The sequence below is a fragment of the Leucopleurus acutus genome (assembly GCF_964270905.1).
Source record: "Leucopleurus acutus genome assembly, chromosome: 10".
In the NCBI taxonomy this organism is placed as follows: domain Eukaryota; kingdom Metazoa; phylum Chordata; class Mammalia; order Artiodactyla; family Delphinidae; genus Leucopleurus; species Leucopleurus acutus.
Window position 1 is genome coordinate 93788845 of NC_139153.1, and position 20687 is coordinate 93809531.

Consider the following 20687-nt stretch of genomic DNA (forward strand, 5'->3'; position numbering starts at 1 on the left):
CCCCCCCCGCGGCGGCCGGCCCCCTCCCCGCGCGCCCCGCCCCCACCCGCGGCGCAAACCGCCTGTGGAATCGAGGAATCGCGTGCGCGCCGGCCCGCGCCGAGCGGCCGTGGGGGGGGACGCCCGGCGTCCCAGGGGAAGGCCTCGGAGCGTGGCGGCGCGGGGGGCGGTGTCGGCGAGGGGTTGGAGCCAGTCCTAAGGAAAACTGGGCCACGCACCAAGAGGAATCCTCGGTGCGAACTAGTTGATCGGCGGCGCCTGCTGCTTCGGCGGCGCAGCCGGTGTCACCTCAGGACACCGCCTCGCGTCGCCGCACGAAGCGTGCCGCGGTCGGACTCGGGGGAGCCCGAGGTCACCTCTGCCCGCGGCCGCACGCGCCTCCTGCGCGGAAAGGCCACCTCCCGGCGCGGCACGCGGCCCGGCGAGCGAGGACGGCGTCCGGGGTAGGGGGACCCCAAAAGGGAAGCCCCGGCCGCCGCCTCCTACAAAAGATCACCGTCTTTAAGGAGATCACGCTCGATCTTGGCTGCTCCCGGCGTCTTTTGCGTCTGGGGCGCCTGTGAGCGAGACTAAAACGTTGAGGGGGAAACGAGTGGAATATGGAGCCCGAGCCACACAGACACGCACACCGTAAGGAAGCATCTGGAACGCCGAGTGCCAGGAATGTCAACGGCGGTAGCCACGCGAGAGCCTGCTTTCTCCCTGCGTCTGCCCCCTGTTGTGCTTATTTAATCGTCAGTATAAATGAAGTAGGGAGGGCCTGGTGTATCGCTTCGGCCTTCGCGTTATTAACAACTTTGTCAAGTCTCTCGTAGCCTTTCTGCATTGTTAATTTCCTCGTTTTCACCGTGGTTTTACAGAAGTGATGTTCTAAAGTATCTCCTCTCGGGCAACCCTTTTAAGAAATGAAAAAGTGGAATAAATACCCCCTCGTACTCATTCCCGTACCTTCAATTCTCCTTCCCGTTCCTCAGATTCTCCTTACCTCGAAAGTATCACAGTTGTTAGGTTTTACCTGCAGCAGTCTTTGAAGAGAGAACCTGGTGTCTAGAAAGGTCTCAGGCACGAGGTAAGAGACCTGGATTCAAACCACCCCTGGGCCCCTTCCTAAAAGGTACCCGACGGCCTCTCTGAGCTGGTCAGCTTCCTCATCAGCAAATTAGTGACCATCAAACCTTGTGGGGTGGATTATATAATAATGTGAACCCAGCCGAGAACCAGGCACGTTATTAGAAGCTTTCGATAAATGAAATAAAGTGCTGCTTTAAAATGCTTTTTAAGTATTACTTTTCCTTTTTAAAAAAAAGAAAATCTGCCTTCTAAATTGAAATAACGCGTCCTATGTCCCTTTCACAATCAGAAAAATAAACGACCCGCTGAGCCTTCACGTGGCGCCTATGCTGAAGGACCCCATAGAACAGACTCCACGTTTCCATATTGGCCACCCACGTGACTTGATGGTTAGGTTACAACGAGGTGGTTTCAGAAGACTTTCTGATCATTATGACCTGTGTTCTGGTAGTCTCCAGGTCTCCACACTCTTAGGGTTTTCACCAGCTTTCAGGAAGTTTAATGTCAGATCTGCCCATCCCCAGGCGAAATACTAAAGAACAGAGCTGGGTTTCTTCTCGGTTCCCTCAGCTAGCCCCCGAGGCTGGGCGTCTCTGTCCCCAGGCCGAGAGAACTCCGCTGCGGGCTACCTGCTACCGTCTCCAGGTCACCACATTTGAAAAACCATTCTCATTGAGGCTTGAGGGCTGTTTGCTCATTTCCAAAAGATGTGTATAACATTAGCTGTCGCTTTCCCTGAAAAGGAAAATAGGTCGGCCTTTTTAGCCCTTGGAAGGCTTTCCTGTTGTGGAAGTCACTGTCTCCAGATGAGCTTCCTTTCGCTGCCATCTTGGCAAAGCCATAGATTACCTTTTCCTCCTCTTTTTCATTTTCTGTAAGTGAATTATCACTCTCCTGACGATTTTTACCTCTCACAGCAGGTCTCTTGACCTCTTCCAAGTCGTGAAGTAGGGGATGGGAGGGTGGGGGAAGACCTCACTAGGTACAGTGCTCCTACAGGACCTGTGTGCCAGCACTGGTCTCGTTCCTGAAGACACAGAGAGAGAGACCGAAAGTTCTTTGTCAAGAAACACACAGCTCAGTAGAAAAGGCAGACTCTACGACCAATTGTGATACCTCTAAAAAGTACTGTATTTGCATTATAGAAAATGTGCTAAAGGGAATGCTTAGCTGAGGTGACCAGGAATGAAGGAGTTTGGAAGGATGAGTAGGAGATCAGCAGTTTGAAGTCTGCTGAGCAACTTTCCCGCATTAAAAAACAAACAAACAAACCATGAGACCTAAAAAAACAACCACACTTATGGATGGGACTCAGTTTTGTGTGGGAGCGACCAAAAATGAAACTGAGAGGTGAGCAGAGGCCAGGACCAGAAAGGTTCTGTGCGCCACTTTGGACTTTGCCTGTAAGCGAAACAAGAAGCTCAGAAGGATTTTCACTGGCCGTATAAGGCAGATTTGTGTTTCTGAAAAGTAATTCTGATTGTGAGAGATGAAATTGAGGACTGAAGAAAAGAGAGGCAGGGAGAGCTGGAAACCAGTTGCAATGTTATTGCATAAATGAGGTGAGAAATGGTTATGATCTGAATCCAGCAGCAGAGGAAATAGCAGAGCTAGCAGAGAACACGTTGAGAAATACTTAGAATGTCAAAAGTCAATAGGACTTGGGAACTGGTTAGCTGGAGGGAATGGTGACTAATAGGGCAGAGTCTAAAGATCATTCCTTAATCTTACATTTTATGCCCTTAATTAGATCAATTATCCACTGTAGGAAGCCTGGGAACATGATGGAAGTGAAAGAGGAAGAGGTAGCAAATCATCAGACACAAATAAGAGCAGGCACTTACTATTCTGGGTCCAAATCTGCGTGGGCAATCATATTTAACCAAGCATTCTAGTCCATCGTTTGAGTTCCTGTAAGAAATGACAAGGGGGCTTCTCTGGTGGCACAGTGGTTAAGAATCCCGCCTGCTAATGCAGAGGACAGGGATTTGAGCCCTGGTCCCGGGAGATCCCACATGCCTCGGAGCAACTTAGCCCGTGCACTGCAACTACTGAGCCTGTGCTCTAGAGCCCACGAGCCATAAGTACTGAGCCTGAGCGCCTAGAGCCCATGCTCCGCAACAAGAGAAGCCACTGCATTGAGAAGCCCTCGCACCGCAACCAAGAGTAGCCCCCACTCGCCGCAACTAGAGAAAGCCTGCGCGCAGCAACGAAGACCCAACGCAGCCAAAAATAAATAAATAAAATAAACTTATTTAAAAAAAGAAATGAGGGCTTCCCTGGTGGCGCAGTGGTTGAGAGTCTGCCTGCCAATGCCGGGGACACGGGTTCGAGCCCTGGTCTGGGAAGATCCCACATGCCGCGGAGCAGCTAGGCCCGTAGGCCACAACTATTGAGCCTGCGCGTCTGGGGCCTGTGCTCTGCAACAAGAAAGGCCGCGACACTGAGAGGCCCGCGCACCGCGATGAAGAGTGGCCCCTGCTTGCCACAACTAGAGAAAGCCCTCGCGCAGAAACAAAGACCCAACACAGCAAAATTAAATTAATTAATAAACTCCTACCCCCAACATAAAAAAAAAAAAAAGAAATGACAAGGAAGGAATTAAAAAGTAAAGACTGGGCTTCCCTGGTGGCGCAGTGGTTGAGAGTCTGCCTGCCGATGCAGGGAACACGTGTTCGTGCCCCGGTCCAGGAATATCCCACATGCCGCGGAGCGGCTGGGCCCGTGATCCATGGCCGCTGAGCCTGCGCGTCCAGAGACTGTGCTCCGCAACGGGAGAGGCCACAACAGTGAGAGGCCCGCGTAACGCAAAAAAAAAATAGTAAATTAAAAATAAAAAAAAAAAGTAAAGACCAAGGACAGAAGAATAATCCGCAGTCCTATATTATATGCATATTGAAATTTCCCTCTTAATGCAGGGATGACACACGTTATCCCACGTGCTTCCACACATGAATCACAGCCATGGTGCTCCTAAGAAGTAACTCAAGGTTCATCTTCTCCAGAAATCCTGCCTTAATAGCCCATCTTCCCTGCCCCACCGTATTATAACCGTATATGCTTACATTCTCCAATTTTGTCTTATGTTCCCATCTCCTCTCCAAATAAAAAATAAGCTTTCTAAAGTCAGAGACCATGTTGTCTACTTCTCATCCCCTCCCCAAAGCTCCAGAAACTTCTTAGAATTTGGCAGGGTCCAGTAAATGCTTACTGATGAATATTTCACCCAAACTATAATGCCTGACTATTTAGACTTTTGCCAGCCATTTAGTCTCTTGACTATCATCTCCAATTGCGTTTTGGAGCACTACTGTTTCTCCTCTTCCAGTATCCAAATCCACCATAGTGCTGTATACTCTTTAAGGGCCCAGCTCCAGTCTTATCTCCAGTTCAGCCTGGCTACTGGGCCTCCTCCTCTTGAATTCTCATTGCCCCTGTTCCTTCAGCCACATCTTTTAAGAATAAAAATGACACGTATTTAAGGTGTACAGCGTGATGTTTGGATATGCATATTCATTTTTTAAAGAGGTGTGGAAACTTAACCACTCAAGTGTATATATATATATATTTTTTTAAAATTTATTTATTTTACTTATTTTTGGCTGTGTTGGGCCTTCGTTGCTGCGCATGGGCTTTCTTTAGTTGCAGCGAGCGGGGGCTACTCTTCTTTGAGGTGCGCAGGCTTCACATTGTGGTGGCTTCTCTTTTGTGGAGCACAGGCTCTAGGCGCACGGGATTCAGTAGTTGTGGTACGTGGGTTCAGTAGTTGTGGCTCATGGGCTCTAGAGCACAAGCCCAGTAGTTGTGGTGCACGGGCTCAGTTGCTCCACGGCGTGTGGGATCTTCCCAGACCAGGGCTAGAACCCGTGTCCCCTGCACTGGCAGGCGAATTCTTAACTATTGTGCCACCAGGGAAGCCCGTATATTCATTATGAAATGGCTATTACAGTCAAACTAATTAACATGTCTCTCACCTCACATGGTTACCATCAGCCCCATTTTTTGAGCTTTAAAATTTTATTCCATGTTGTCTTTGTTTTCTGATTATGTCATTTATGTATCTTGTCTCTCCTATTTAGATTGAAAATCTCACTGGAGCCATGATTTGTCTCATATTGAGGCAGCCCTTGGGCAGTGAGGCCCATCACTGGGTGGGAATCAGATGTTTCTAATGTTAACTCTCTGAGTGACCTTAAGCCATTCATTTGACCCCTGTGGGCCTCTGCTTCATCGTCGATAAAATGAGAGGGTTAAATTCAATTATCGCCAAAGAAATTTGTGGATCCAACATGCTCTAATCCTACTTTGACCTTTGTACTCTGCTTCCTTGTTCCCTTCTCAGTGCTGGCCCCCCTAAGTAGACTTAAATACATAATTGTTGGGTAAGGATTACTAGGGCAGATTTCTTTATACTTGTATGTTATTAATTGCCTAATACAACCTTATGTTTCTCTGTGATATCTAATGATACCTTTCATTTATATAACTTGTTATAGTGTTTAAAGCACAGTCATAATAATAGAATTTAACCCATAAAACAACCCAGATTAAGATAGATCTTACCATCTTCACTCTTCCAGTGTGAAAATGAAATAGCAAGAGGTTATGGTTTGCTCAAGTTCATATAACTAGTAGGGTGGCAGAGCCAGGAGTCAAAGCCAGGCCTCCTGTCTCTGCATCCCTTGTGCAGGCCACCTCCCTGGTTTTCTAAAATGTGATCCAAGACACACTATTCCATGTTACCAGATACTGAAAGAAAAGGATGTTTGAGGAGATAGATTTGGAATTTCTAACTTACCCAAAGATACTTTAGAGTTGAAAATCCCTAAGAGGCATATAGTTTTCCAAACTACTTTGGCCACAGAAGCCTATTTTTAAGGAGCTGGTATCCATGGAACAGTCTCAGAGACATGCTTCACCCAATATGATGAATTTATGCTTCAAAAATGATTGCTGACTGACAATAATTTTTACCTAAGTGACTGAATACTTTATGTGAAGTTTCTAATTTTATATAGGTCTATCTTGGTATGTAGGGGGAAGGGAGTTAGGAGGAGGGATATAAAAAATAATCTTTGACTCACATCAGGTTTATAAATAACTGTGAGCCAGTGTACTTAGAAGGTAGGGGCTTCTATTGAGAGAAGGTAGAACAGCTATTTCAAGCTGAGATTTGCCAGAGTATTTTAAAACACTAGAAGGTAAACCGAGAAGTAAACAGCCTTCTTAAGAGTGAGTGATGTCAAGGAGACATTAGTTCTTTTTGTTATTCACTGCTCCCTGTCCCTGACTTTATAGTCTTATTTGTCAAGCTTCACTTAAATGCCACAGCACAAGCCAGATACAGTAAAATAATATTTTTTTTTTTTTTTTTTTTTGCGATACGCGGGCCTCTCACTGTTGTGGCCTCTCCCATTGCGGAGCACAGGCTCCGGACGAGCACGCTCAGCGGCCATGGCTCACGGGCCCAGCCGCTCCGCGCCATGTGGGGTCTTCCCGGACCGGGGCACGAACCCTCGTCCTCTGCATCAGCAGGCAGACTCTCAACCACTGCGCCACCAGGGAAGCCCTAAAATAATATTTTATACTGGTTGACTGTGGACCTCGTTTATACAAGTCACTGTAAGTCCCTGGTTCTTTGGATTTTCTAAAATTTTTGGACTATCATTACTATTCTGCTTAGATTACGTCTTGTGTTATTGAAAGTGAGGTGACCCCGATTCAGAAACTCTGGTAAGGCAGCCAAGATGGGAAACCTGCAGTTCCTAAAAATAGAAGTTACTGTTTATAATAATACAGGTAATCTGTGTTTGGGGGGAAAAAAATCTATCAGTAATTAATGAGACCACAGGGGATCATTATGAGGAAACTGAGGCATAGAGATTCCAAGTAGGCAGGGAAAGAGGAAAGGAACTGTATTAACCAGGACATCTTCTGTCGCTGATGAACGAAGCCCACATGAAAAGAGCTAATGGAAAAAAAAGGGGTGGAGAGATTTGCTTCATCTAACTGGGGAATCTGGAGTCCTAGTTTTAGGGCTACAAATGATGTCATCATCTCCCCCATCTCCTTGCTTCTCATTCTCTCTCCATTCATCTCAGCATTTCTTTCTTCTGTCAGCAGGCAGCGAAGGTAGCTCCAAAGAAAACTTGTTTCCCACCATGGACATGGTGGTGGAGCACGATTTGTTACCAGAAGGAGTGGGAGAAAAACATTCTGGGCAGCAAATAAGCAACAGCAATCACAGCCCACCACAGGAATCATTAGCTCTTCACTCTGTCAGGGCCACAAAAGGGAGTAGCGTAGGAGAAAAGTAGCTTTCACCAATCAGGAGCCCAGAGGTGCATTTGATTCCAGACCGGCCCAGCTCAGTCCAGGGCTACACTTTCTCGTTCACCCCAACTTCCACATTTCGAGGTTTTCACAGACACATAATCCAAGATGCTGGTTAATCTCCATCCGACCCTCTGCCCATGGCGCCTATGAATCCATGTGCTGCTAAACAAAAACAGAGCCCATCTCCTGCAAAACTGTAACATCTGCAGAGTTCATGTTCTTTCCTGAAATCTTAATGTTTCCAAAACTCCAGATTCATCCATACCTTTACAGAAACCCGGGACCATGTTTCTTTCTGATCACACACACACACACACACACACACACACACACAGTAAAACAGAAGAGATTTGGACACCAGCAGTTATACTGTGACTAGAAATTAGTGGATTATTAATTTCTAGATGTCTGTCTTTCAGTTGTCAAGCATTCACTGAAAAAAAAAAACATTTGTTGAACATTTACTAAGGATATGAAATTGAATAAAACAAATCCTATCCTCAAAACATGCATACAAAGCACTGAGTTTTCCCTCATGAAAGGAACGCCAGCGAAGACATCTGAAGGAAGTAGGGGGCCTCTAGGCTCTACTCAGCTGAGGGCTGGCCATGAGCTGCTCTGGTGTTGAGCCTCCTGGGAGACTGCAGAAGAGGCCCCATTCCTTAACTCCACCCCCGTCTACTCATCCTCAGCCCCAAGAATCTGGAAGCTCAGCCTCCTCTCTTTTTTGTTTTCTCTCCTTTTAGCTTTCATTTGTTCATTCATTCATTCATTCATCCATCCATCCAAAGAGTACCCAGGGCCTGCTTAGAATGCTCCCCTTTCTCTGCACTTTCACCTTTCTGGATACTTGCAGCCCTCCTAAGTGAGCAAAGTGGAGCCCAACAGTCCTCAGACAGGAAGGGCACCTGGGCTGAGAAAAAGGGAGGAGGCACTGAACCCAGGTGAAGTCCAGAAATGCAGGACAAGCCAAGGGGACCCACAGTGTCACAATCAGGCCTTTATTACTACAAAATGGCAATGTCTTTTTGTGTCCACGTGTGCATGTGCATAAGATAAAGGAGGTGAGGGCTTTCAAACAGTGTACGGGGGCTTCCCTGGTGGCACAGTGGTTGAGGATCTGCCTGCTAATTCAGGGGACACGGGTTCGAGCCCTGGTCTGGGAAGATCCCACATGCCGCAGAGCAACTAGGCCCGTGAGCCACAACTACTGAGCCTGCACGTCTGGAGCCTGTGCTCTGCAACAACAGAGGCCACGACAGTGAGAGGCCCACGCACCATGATGAAGAGTGGCCCCCGCTTGCCACACCTAGACAAAGCCCTCGCACAGAAACGAAGACTCAGCACAGACAAAAATAAAAATAAATAAATTAAAAGAAGGCTCAACATTAAAAAAAGAAAACAGTGTATGGTATCTTAGAGGGTTTTGGGCATTTATGATTGTAGACAAATACAGATACAAAGAGAAAAACTATAACATCAGGGTGGTTATTCAATATAGTATAGCTTACAGGCGAGATTATACTGGGAATCTGAAGGCTTGGGGTTTAGTCTCAGTTTTTTGTGACGTTGGACAAGTCACTTTGCTAGGCGTCACTTTCTGCACTTGTAAAGAAGGAGACTGTGGCCTGAACACCCTCCCAAATCTACTATTCTATGATTCTGTACAAATCAATACTAATCTGGGTAGTTTGTGATCATACCAATTTTATACAACATGGTTGTGTAGATAGAAAAATACATAGATAGATAGATATATAGATTGTCACAGCCCATGATTAAGGCACTCTGTTTGGGTCAGTATGTTTGAAGAGGAGACTAGGGTCCCGACTGGTAGGAGAATCCTTATCTCCCAAGCAACTTAGGATCCCAAATGGGTTGAGATTCTCTCAAGCTAGAGGATAGGAGAAACCAGGAGGAAGGAGGCTAGATTTTCTGAAATTACTATAGAACAGATCCTGGGACATTTCTCAGCCATGTCAATACGGCTGCAGCTGTCCCAAACTTTTCCAGGTCTCAGACATAGACAGTCAGAATCACATTCCTTATACTCTCCATTTACCTGCTTACAAAGTACCTAGCACTTACCTAGCAAAGCATCTCCACATGGTAGATAGATGCTTCTGAAATAAATGAATGGAATTTGGCACTGTGCCAATGATTGTTTTGTTCCCAAATAATTCCCTGCATCTGGAGTGCTCTTGCAAAGAGGTCAGCTCCCACCAAGAAGCTGCAATTATTGGGGAAGTGAAACTGATTGACAAGTGGTACTTAAGAGATCTCCATTTTGCTTCCCAGCCAGCACTTCTCTTGTGCAATGTCCAAAGAAGAGAGGACGAAATGAAACATTTCATGTTCCTTCGGTAACATAATACACCCAGACATTTTCATAAAGTGAGTTTAAACTCAAGATCGGTGTGGATGTATTCATCTGACAAATGATATTTGTCTGCTGCCGTTATGGACTGAATTGTGTCCTCAACAAAAATTGCAATGTTGAAGTACTAACTGATAGTACCTCAGAATGTTGTCTGTGTTCGGAGATAGGATCTTTAGAGAGGTAATTAAGTTAAAATGAGGTCATTACAGTGGGCCCTAATCCAGTATAACTGGTGTCCTTATAAGAGGAAATTTGGACACAGACACACACAGAGGGAAGACCATGTGAAGACACGGGGAGAAGTCAGCCATCTACAAGCCAAGGAGAGAGGCTTCAGAAGAAAATAAGTGGGCGGACACCTTGGTTTTGGACTTCTAGCCTCCAGAGATGCAAGGACATAAATTTCTGTGTTTTAAGCCAACCTGTACTCTGTTATGGCAGCCCCAGCAAACTAATACAGTTGCCTTGTAAATTTAACTTTTCAAATGAAAGTGACCAGTGCCCTAAAGGTCCTGAGGTTGAGGTGTTTGTCTGGTAATGGGGATAGGCTGTGTGGCTCTCTGGCATCCACTTCCCCTGTGACATGAATTTACAAGATGAGGTAAATGAGATTAGGATACGCTATAGATGGCACTCCCAGCACCTGATCTCCTAGCCACGGCCTACTTGATCCAAAGATTTACAAGTTTCTGGGGTACATAAGTATGGGGATTGGGAAAAGGTAGGGATGGGGGGGAAGGGATGAAGCTTCTCAATTTTCAGTATTGTGGCCCAAGGATGGGTCCAAAATCCACATCTGGGACAAAGGCGTCCCTTTTGAGCAAACTACCTTGTCCCCTCCAGCTTTCATCCTAGGTTCCTGCTTTTTCCCAAGATCCAGCACCATCAATCAGCTGAGAGTTCTTTCTCCTAAAGAATGGGGAAAGATGAGTTTCAAAAAGGTTGAATGTCTTTTTCTGCCTAAAAATTTTTCTTCTCCTCCCCAAACTTTTAAATAAAGAAGCAGGGGCTTCCCTGGTGGCGCAGTGGTTCAGAGTGGTTCAGAGTCCGCCTGCCAGTGCAGGGGACATGGGTTCGAGCCGTGGAGCGGCTGAGCCCGTGAGCCACAACTACTGAGCCTGTGCTCTGGAGCCCACAAGCCACAACTACTGAGCCCACATGCCGCATCTACTGAAGCCCACGTGCTCTGCAGCCCGTGCTCCGCAACAAGCCACCACAATGAGAAGCCCGCGCACCACAACGAAGACCTAACACAGCCAATAAGTAAATAAATAAAATTGTTTTTAAATAAATAAATAAATAAAGAAGCAGCCAAAGTATTTGACTTTGCTGGCTTAGCAGATGGGCTTATACTGTAACAGAGTATTATTTAAGCCCAACTTCAATTTTTATAATAGTCATCAATAATTTTAAGGGAATTCCCTGGCGGTCCAGTGGTTAGGACTCCGTGCTCCCACTGCAGGGGGCTCGGGTTTGATCCCTGATCAGGGAACTAAGATCCCGCATGCCCCGTGGCACGGCCAAAAAAATTAAATTAAAATTATGGTTTAGAAAAAAAAAAATTGTGAAAGTCCAACATAATGACCTTTACATCCACAAAAGTAACGGACTTATGTTACTTATCCACAGCCCAAATCATTATCTAGGTGAAGAGAGGCACTTAAATATCTCCTTTCTCAAATCTAAGGTCAAGGTTGACCATAGATCATTTGCTGCCATTTTAAGTAGTGAATTGGCCCACATAGTTAGAGTTCTACCATTAGAATATCATTCTTGAAAAGAAAAGAAAATTTCTCCCTTTGGGAGAAGGCACTCTAAGATCTAGGGATCTATTTTTAAATGAAAGTTCTACAAGAGAATTATTACACTGTTATCAGTCATTAATACGTTATCAGGAATTAAGCATTAGAGATTAGCAAACCAGACTTCTAGCAAGGTCTCAGGAAACAAAATAAGGAAGTGTTGATATGTATGATACTTTTAATAAAGTATCTTTTATATCTCAGCTTTCTTATCAACACAGTGGAGCAAATTGTCATGTACTCTAGTATGGATTTTGATGAGGAGGAAAAAATTAGAAATAAAAAAGCCAACTGAAAGGAAAAACCATACAGAAACACAGGTATCATTGTAGATATCCTTTAGTATGTGACACAGATATACTTCTGAAATTTTTATTATGAAGCAGAGTCATTTATTATGAATTCTTGAGCCTAAGTTCATGAATGACAGCCCTGACCAGGGAATGGTGGGTCCAGGTAAGAGTCTACCTTTCGGTTTGTCTGAGACTTTCCTGGTATTAGCACTGAAAGTGCTGAGCAAACCATCAAGGATGGTCACCCCAGCTTAGAAAGATATTCAAGACTGCAAACTCCAAGAGGGTAGAAGCTCCAGATGAAGGGTGGAACCGGTCCTCAATCAATATTTTTGGAGTGACACAATCAATGAATGTCCCTGAACAAAGTCCATTCTCACTGTACCCATTCCTCTGAACACTTGGGGGGAAGGCATGACATAAATCCCAGATACCAGTGACCATCATACATTTGGCCTCTCTGGTCCACAAAGGAGTCTTTCTTCAACTGAGTTACCTTTCCGGGACCCCCAGGAAGTTCTTCCAATTCTTGTCAGTCTTAGCCAAACACATAATTCTCAGAACTGACCTGGAGGTGAATCTTTCACAGCTATGACGTTAAAACCAGCTGCAGAGGAGAATCATGGGAGTGGCACACCTTCCAAAATCCAAGGTTAATAGGCTGTGAATTGCCACTTTCTTCACTTCAGCAATTCCTTTAACCTGCTTGGGGAGGAGAAGAAAGTGGGGCAGCACGAGCTATGAGGGGGCAACAGACAACAACGCTCTCTGCTCCCCTCGTCCCACCCCTCCCAACCCTCTTGCTGCCCCCTCCCAGAAGCACCGGGCATTCAGTTATACGGTACTAGATATTTATACAGCCTACTCAGTGCGAATTCAAATTTATTTCCAAGTCATTAGGGCCAATTACTCACCTTTGGGCCCCGTAATATCATTTGTTTCCTGCCAAACAGATTGTTTTTTCCTATTGCAAATGTGATAAATCCTTTAGAGCGCTGCTCCGTCATGTTTAAACTGATTCAGATTGGTGCCGGGTTGGGGGTGAATGAATGAGTGGATGAGTCATGATATACAGATCTCATTGATGATCCTTTTAATTCGAGAAGGATTCAGTGCTATTGAGGAGAATGGGCTGACTTGGAAGGCACTAGTATGAATACTGGTACTACTTATTTCCTTTAATTGGACCAAAACTTGAAAGAATGAAAATATTTTCTTTTGCCTTTATTTTGGCCACGAAGGATCCAATTTCCTTTCTTCTCCAGCTTTCACAGATGTATTAAATTACACGCTGTGTCTAACTGTGCTAGGATTTGAGGAGGTTAGAAAAACAATGATAAAATAGTCCCTGTCCTGTGGGAGATTGCAGTCTATCTGAAAGAAAAGATAGGTATACAAGTAAAAAAAAGTATCAACCGAAAACTTAATAATCTCCGTGATTAGGTTCCAAAATGGTCCGGTCTAGTGATTCTCCACGTGTGTGTGCTGCCCCAGACTAGCCCTATGAGAATCACTTGGGACTTGGAAGAACTGCAAATTCTTGGGCTCTCTACCCCAGCCCCAGTGAATGAGAATTTTAGGGGCAGGGCACAGCGACGTGTGTTTTAACAAGCACTTTGGGGGTGTGATACTCATGTAGTTTTGAGAAATTCTTTTTTTAAAAAATTAATTAATTACTTTTTGGCTGCGTTGGATCTTCGTTGCTGTGCGCGGGCTTTCTCTAGTTGCGGAGAGCGGGGGCTCCTCTTCGTTGCGGTGCGCGGGCTTCTCACTGCGGTGGCTTCTCTTGTTGCGGAGCACAGGCTCTAGGCACATGGGCTTCAGTAGTTGTGGCACGTGGGCTCAGTAGTTGTGGTGCACGAGCTTAGTTGCTCCGCGGCACGTGGGATTTTCCCGGACCAGGGCTCGAACCCGTGTCCCCTGCACTGGCAGGCGGATTCATAACTACTGTGCTACTAGGGAAGTTCAGTTTGAGAACTTCTTGTGTAGATGTTTTAGTGCCCAGAGGTTTGGGAGAGTGATGTGGAAACTGGAAAAGGAGCTGAACTGAGTTTGGCCAGACAGCTCCTCTCTCGATTTCAGTTTCCGAAATTACCTAGTAAATCTCCATATAAATAACTCTCTTTACAACTGTAGTTTTTTTTCAATCACTTGTGTTAATAGGCATTAATCTGTGATTGTCTTAGCTCCCTTCATTAAGATGTAAACTCCCTGAAGGCAGGTCCCTCTTTTCCACTTCCTGCCCAACTCTTGACTTCATGCTAAAGATAAAAGTTTAATATTGTTCTTGCTGGATTGTATATTTCCATGATTTTATATCTTCCTATGATTTGTTAAATATACATTAAGGGCCTGTAATGTGCCTGATAATTGATATTGACAGGAGTAAAAAGTCCTGTAAGAAATGACCCTTGCCCTAGAATCTAGTTGGAACAAAAATATACCCTCAAGAAAGAACAGCATGAGGTTGCATACCGGTAAGTACAAATAAAGATTTAGATTAGATTAATAAAGACCACAGGATTCAGGAAAGAGGGATAGAGAGCCATCCAGTGGGTGGAGAGGGGGTGGAGCTTGAGCATGATTTCAAAACCCTTGGAGAGGGTTAGCCTGGCCCGAACAATGGGGAAAGGGAGAAGAGGGCTGGAACAAGGGGACTGGGTGGCCTGGAGCAAGATATGGACAGAGTCAAGGAGCCTTAGGGTGATAGCCCTGCTATGCGGGTGCCTGTGAAGTGGGGAGAGGGTTAGAGTGGAAAGGTTTGGAGTAGGTAGTTCCCGGAGAGCCATGAATGGCAGCTTCGCTAAGAATTTTTCCCTTAAGTGTATGCTTTGTTTTGTTTTATTTTGTTCTGCGGGCAGGGCGGATAGGGGTAGATTGTGAGTCTTGTGCAGAAGGAATTGGAGGTGGGGAAGGAGAGAAGGAAAGAACAGTCAGAAGGGGCTCAGTCGTTCAGCCCCACTTATGGGCTCTTCCTCTGGGTCCCGAGATGGAAGAGAGCAGCTCTTCCCTGAAGGAGCTCACAGTCTAGTGACAGAGGCAGAATATCCTAACACAGTGCCATCAACACCACGGTAGAAAAGTTGGGGATTTCCAGCCTGGGCTATCAGGGAAGGCTTCCCGGAGCAAGGGACACTAGAAGGACTGAGTGGCTTTAGCAAGGTGCAGAAGTGGACAGAGGAACAGCAGGCGCAGAGGCACCAAAGCAAGAGGGAGCAGGGGCCAGTGAAGGGATTACAAGCAGATTGGCTGGATTTGGCAAAGGTGGACGTGAGCAAATGACCAGAGGTGAGTCTTGGAGAGACGGGCAAACGTGAGATCATGACGGGATGACGGGTGGGACGTGGCCAGGGTAGCAGTTTGAAGAGGATACTCTAATGGGAGTCTGAAAGGAGGGGACATGCCAGCAAGGCATTTAGAAGGGTGAAGGGTGAAAGGCCAGACCCTGGGGGAGAGGAGGATTGTGGGAACGTCACAGAGCCTTTGAGTCGAAGGACCAGCAAGACTTGGTGCCAGTGGTTATGTGGGTCGAGGGACAGAAAAGGGTCAACATTTAAAATATATAGTTTTTTGAGCTTGGGCAGCTCAGAGAATGCTGTTACTGTTGAGAGAAATAAGGAAGTTCGGAGGGGAAACTGGGGGTGGGGGAAAGACGATGATTTCAGTTTTGGACGCGTTGTTTGTTCTCTTGAGCTGCTTTGTTTGGTTTCTATAGCTGTTTCTTCTTCCCTTAAAATTTAGTTTCAGTGCTTAGAGGAAAAAAAAAAAAAAAAGCCCAGTTTTGTATCTTGCACAAGATCGAGGTGCATCTATTTATACAACCTAAAATGACCCAAGAGCCTAAGGGATCAATAAACAACCGACTTGTTCCAGATTTTCAGTGCCAGGTGCCAAGGTGAGGAAGTGCACTGAGGGAGGCTGTCCTGCCCGATGTTTCTGTCTTGTCATCCGTGTCACAGGGGAATGGGAAGCTTGGGAACCTCACCTGGCTGGCTGGACTTCTTCTGTTTTTCTCAGCAGTCCTTGCTCCACAAATCAGGGCTTCCCAACGGACCTGTCGGAGGAGATCATAGGTCTGACATCCCAGGCCTCCCTGGCTCAGTTTCCTAGAGCAAAAGCTTTCTAAACAGACTCTTGCTCTCTGGGGACAGGAACTAGAGTTTCTGCAGCCTCACTGACACTCACCGACCTCAGATATTTTCATGTCCTGCTCGGGCTGGTGGCTAGGGCTACCGGTGAGAGAGAACATAGGTCAGCCTGACTCTCCCGCTCGCTCAAGTGCGGAAAGCCTCACAGTGTGGGATCAAGGAGAGAGAGAAAAGCCTGACCCTGGCTCCTCTCCACCAGAGACAGAGAAGCAGTGGGTTGAGGTGAGGCCAGCTGACCACTCCGCCTTCCAGAGACTCTTTCTTTTTCTTTCTAAAAATTTATTTATTTAATTTATTCATTTTTAGCTGTGTTGGGTCTTCGTTGCTGCGCGCGGGCTGTCTCAAGTTGTGGTGAGCGGGGACTTCTCTTTGTTGTGGTGCGCGGGCTTCTCATTCTGGTGGTTTCCCTTGTTGCGGAGCCCGGGCTCTAGGTGTGTTGGCTTCAGTAGTTGTGGCACACGGGCTCAGTAGTTGTGGCATGTGGGTTCAGTAGTTGTGGCACACAGGCTCAGTAGTTGTGGCACATGGGCTCTAGAGTGCAGGCTCAGCAGTTGTGGCACATGGGCTCAGTAGTTGTGGTGCACAGGCTTAGTTGCTCCGTGGCATGTAGGATCTTCCTGGACCAGGGCTCGAACCGATGTGCCCTGCATTGGTAGGCGGGTTCCTAACCACTGTGCCACCAGGGAAGCCCCCTATAGACTCTTTCAAGCCACCAGCCACGCTGCCTCTCTGATGCTTGCACGTATGCCGAGTGTCCCTGCCTGACCTCTTTAAGCACAGTTCATCTACCTTGATTTCATGGAGTCAAGCTAACCCTACCTGTGTGACCTCCTTAGCCGGACTGAAGCACTATTGAAAGATAAAGTTCATTTAGGAATAAGAATAACTTTCTTAAGTTGGGGTTTCGTGGGACAAGGGGCAGCTGCCCTGAAATCAAGGAGGAGCCCTGGCGTCACCTGACTCTTCCTCTTGTAAAAGCATCCTGCAAACCCATTCACTGCTCTCCGTCCTTACCATTAGCCTAGACCTTCAACTCTTGCCTGTTCCACCGTAATTCCCTCCAAACTGGCCTTCCTGCCCACACGCTGCCCAGCTAAAATCCATTCTCTGCAGTGAAGAGAGACGGGTCTTCCCGCAACCCAAGTCTGATTCTGTCCTGTGGCGGATCACCTGCGAATGCGGCCGCCAACACTTCCTCCCATCCCCATATGCACGCTCTTCCCATGAAAAGTGGAATCTATTTCTCCTCCTCTTGAGTCTGGGCCTTCTGACTTGCTTCTACCAACAGAATGTTGTTAGTGATGAAAATGACATTCTGGGACTTCTAAACCCAGGGGTTAAGAGCTTAGCTTCTGTTTTTCCTCGCTTGGGAGTCAGCTGCCATGGAAAGAAACTTGGGCCAGATAACCAGATGATAACAGACCAGCTGGAGAAACAGAGGACCAGCCGGCCCCCGAAGGTTGCAGCCAGAGGAATGAGTGGGGCCATATGAACATTCTAACCCCAGCCATCTCGGTTCTCCCATTCCAGTCAGATCACCCCAGCCAGCTCCCCGGGAGCAAAGAAGAGCCCAAATCGCAGGATCATGAGTAGATAAAGGGTTGCTGTTTTTTAAGCCACGAAGTTTCGGCGTGGCTTGTTACACAGCAATAGATGTTACATAGCAATGATGGCTAAAACATACCCTACTTTTTTTTTTTTGCGGAACGCGGGCCTCTCACTGTTGTGGCCTCTCCCGTTGCAGAGCACAGGCTCCGGATGCGCAGGCTCAGCGGCCATGGCTCACAGGCCCAGCCGCTCCGCGGCATGTGGGATCGTCCCGGACCGGGGCACGAACCCGTGTCCCCTGCATCGGCAGGCGGACTCCCAACCACTGCGCCACCAGGGAAGCCCATACCCTACTCTTAAAGTACACGTTCCTTAAAATGGTGCTGACCCAGCCCCTGCATCTTCAACCTCATCTCTCACCACTCCACCTAGTCTTCTACTCTAGGCCTTTGCACACTTATACCACAACTCTCTCACCCTCCTTAATCCTACCTAGTCATCATCAGCTTCCTTCTTCTAGGAAACACCACTTCTTCCAGGAAATCTTTGATTCCATGAGACTAGGTTAGGGGCCTTATGTACAATATCATATAAGTTTCAGGTGTACAACATAGTGATTCACAATATTTTTTTTCTTTTTGGCCATGCCTCACAGCTTGCAGGATCACAGTTCCCTGACCAGGGATTGAACCCAGGCCATGGCAGTGAAAGCCCGGAACCCTAACCACTAGGCCACCAGGCAACTCCCGTGATTCACAATTTTTAAAGGTTATACTCCATTTATAGTTATTATAAAATATTGGCTAGAGTCCCTGTGTTGTACAATCTACCATTATACTTTTAATGACGTATATACCATGAAGGTGGGGACTTTCTGCCTTTCTTGTAAGTGTATCCCATATTCCTCACACACCATCTGCACAGTAGGTGCTATTCAACGTTTGCTGAATGAATGAATGAAAGGCCAGCTGAATAAGGGACTAAAACTATGGAGTATTCTTTTTAGACTTGATCATGTCATCCTTTCCTCATACCACCCCGATCATCCCCAGCAGATACTACATTCTGAAAGCTTTCTTTCATCTTCTCTGAATCTTAAATTTCTTCTCTCTATCTCAACTGTCTCTGAAGGGACAGTAACTGGTATTCAGGGTGATGAGCCTGGGATATGAGGAATCCTTGATGTGATGAATTGTCAGCGATTAAAGGTTACTTTTAACTTTTGAAAATTGAGTGAGTCAATTTATAACAATCTACGTCTCTAACTCTTCATCAACCCCAATGTTAAAAATTCCCAAACAACTCCAATGTTTGTCCCTGCTGGGTAATAAAAACAAATGCCTTGCTTTTGTAAATGTTTTTACTTTTTCAGAGGGGATTTCACGTCTAGGTTTCATATCCATTTGATTCTCACCACAGTTCTACGAGATGAATAGGAAGGTGGTGGTATGTTTCTATGTTACAGGTTTGGAAGCAGAGGTTGTATAGGCTTCCAGGGCTATATAGCTCATTGGAGAAACAAGGGAGACAGGATCCATTCTGCTGATGACATACCAGCCTGCTGCTTTTGCCCCATGTGGTCTCTGGGACAACAGTCCAGTTTACGGGAAAACCTGAAAGTTGTACTTGACATTTGTATTTTTCTTTACAGTATTTACTTATTAAGATTTCCTTTCTATTACTTTAAAATTTTTTAATTGTTTTACTTTTTGCGGTACGCGGGCCTCTCACTGCGGCGGCCCCTCCCTTTGCGGAGCACAGGCTCCGGACACGCAGGCCCAGAGGCCATGGCTCACAGGCCCATGTGGGATCTTCCCGGACCGGGGCACGAACCCGTGTCCCCTGCATCGGCAGGCGGACTCTCAACCACTGCGCCACCAGGGAAGCCCTCCCCTTATTTTTTTTTTTTTTCTGGAGAATTTAAAAATAAATCCCAGACATTGTTCCATTTTACCCATAAATACCTCATTATATCTATCTAATAGATAAGGCGCCTTTATCACTTTATCTAAAACATAACCATCATACCATTTCACACCTACCAAAATCAGCAATAATGCTTTAACGTCAGCTAATATGCTGTCTATATTCAACTTTTATAGGATTTTCTTTCTTCAGTTGGTTTATTCAAATCAAAACCTAAACAAGTTCCACACGCTGTTTTTTTTTTTTTTGGTGTGTGTCTTTTTTAAAATAATTGTATTATTTATTTATTTTTGGCTGTGTTGGGTCTTCTTTGCTGCTCACGGGCTTTCTCTAGGTGCGGCAAGCGGGGGCGACTCTTCATTGTGGTGCAAGGGCTTCTCGTTGTGGTGGCTTCTCCTGCTGTGGAGCACGGGCTCTAGGTGCGCAGGCTTCAGTAGTTGTGGCCCGCAGGCTCAGTAGTTGTGGCACGTGGGCTCAGCAGTTGTGGCTCACGGGCTCTAGAGCGCAGGCTCAGTAGTTGTGGCGCACGGGATTAGTTGCTTCGCGTCAGGTGGGATCTTCCAGGACCAGGGATCGAATCTGTGTCCCCTGCATTCGTGGCTGGATTCTTAACCACTGTGCCACCAGGTAAGTTCCTTTGAGTCATCTTCAATTCTTCTTTTCTCTCAGACCCCCGACAGCCAATCTCATCAGGCCCTATTGTCTCTACCACCAAAATACACCCCGAAGCAGAATCTGTCCACTTCTTTCCATGACGCCTATCGCTATTGTCCTCGTTAATCTACCTTTTACCTGGATTACTGGTATGCAAGTTGTTTAATCCATTCTTCTGTTTAATATGTTTAATCTGCTTGTTTAATCTATTAATCTATTTCTTCTGGTTAATCTATTCTTCAACAGAAGGTCAAAGTGGTCTTTTTTTTTTTTTTTTTGGCCTGACCAGGAAATGAACCCAGGCCACAGCAGTGAAAGCACTGATTCCTAACCACTAGACCACCAGGGAACTCCCAAAGTGGTCTTTTAAAAATATGAAAGTCAGATGATGTAATTCCTCTCAGTCAAAATGAGTTCACATACCATTTGTTAAAGTAACCAGACTGGGCCCAAGATGGAGTCGCTCATGGCCAGCCCAACAACAGCAAACCAAAACTTCACTAAGTTTCTACGCTTGGCTCGCCCAGAA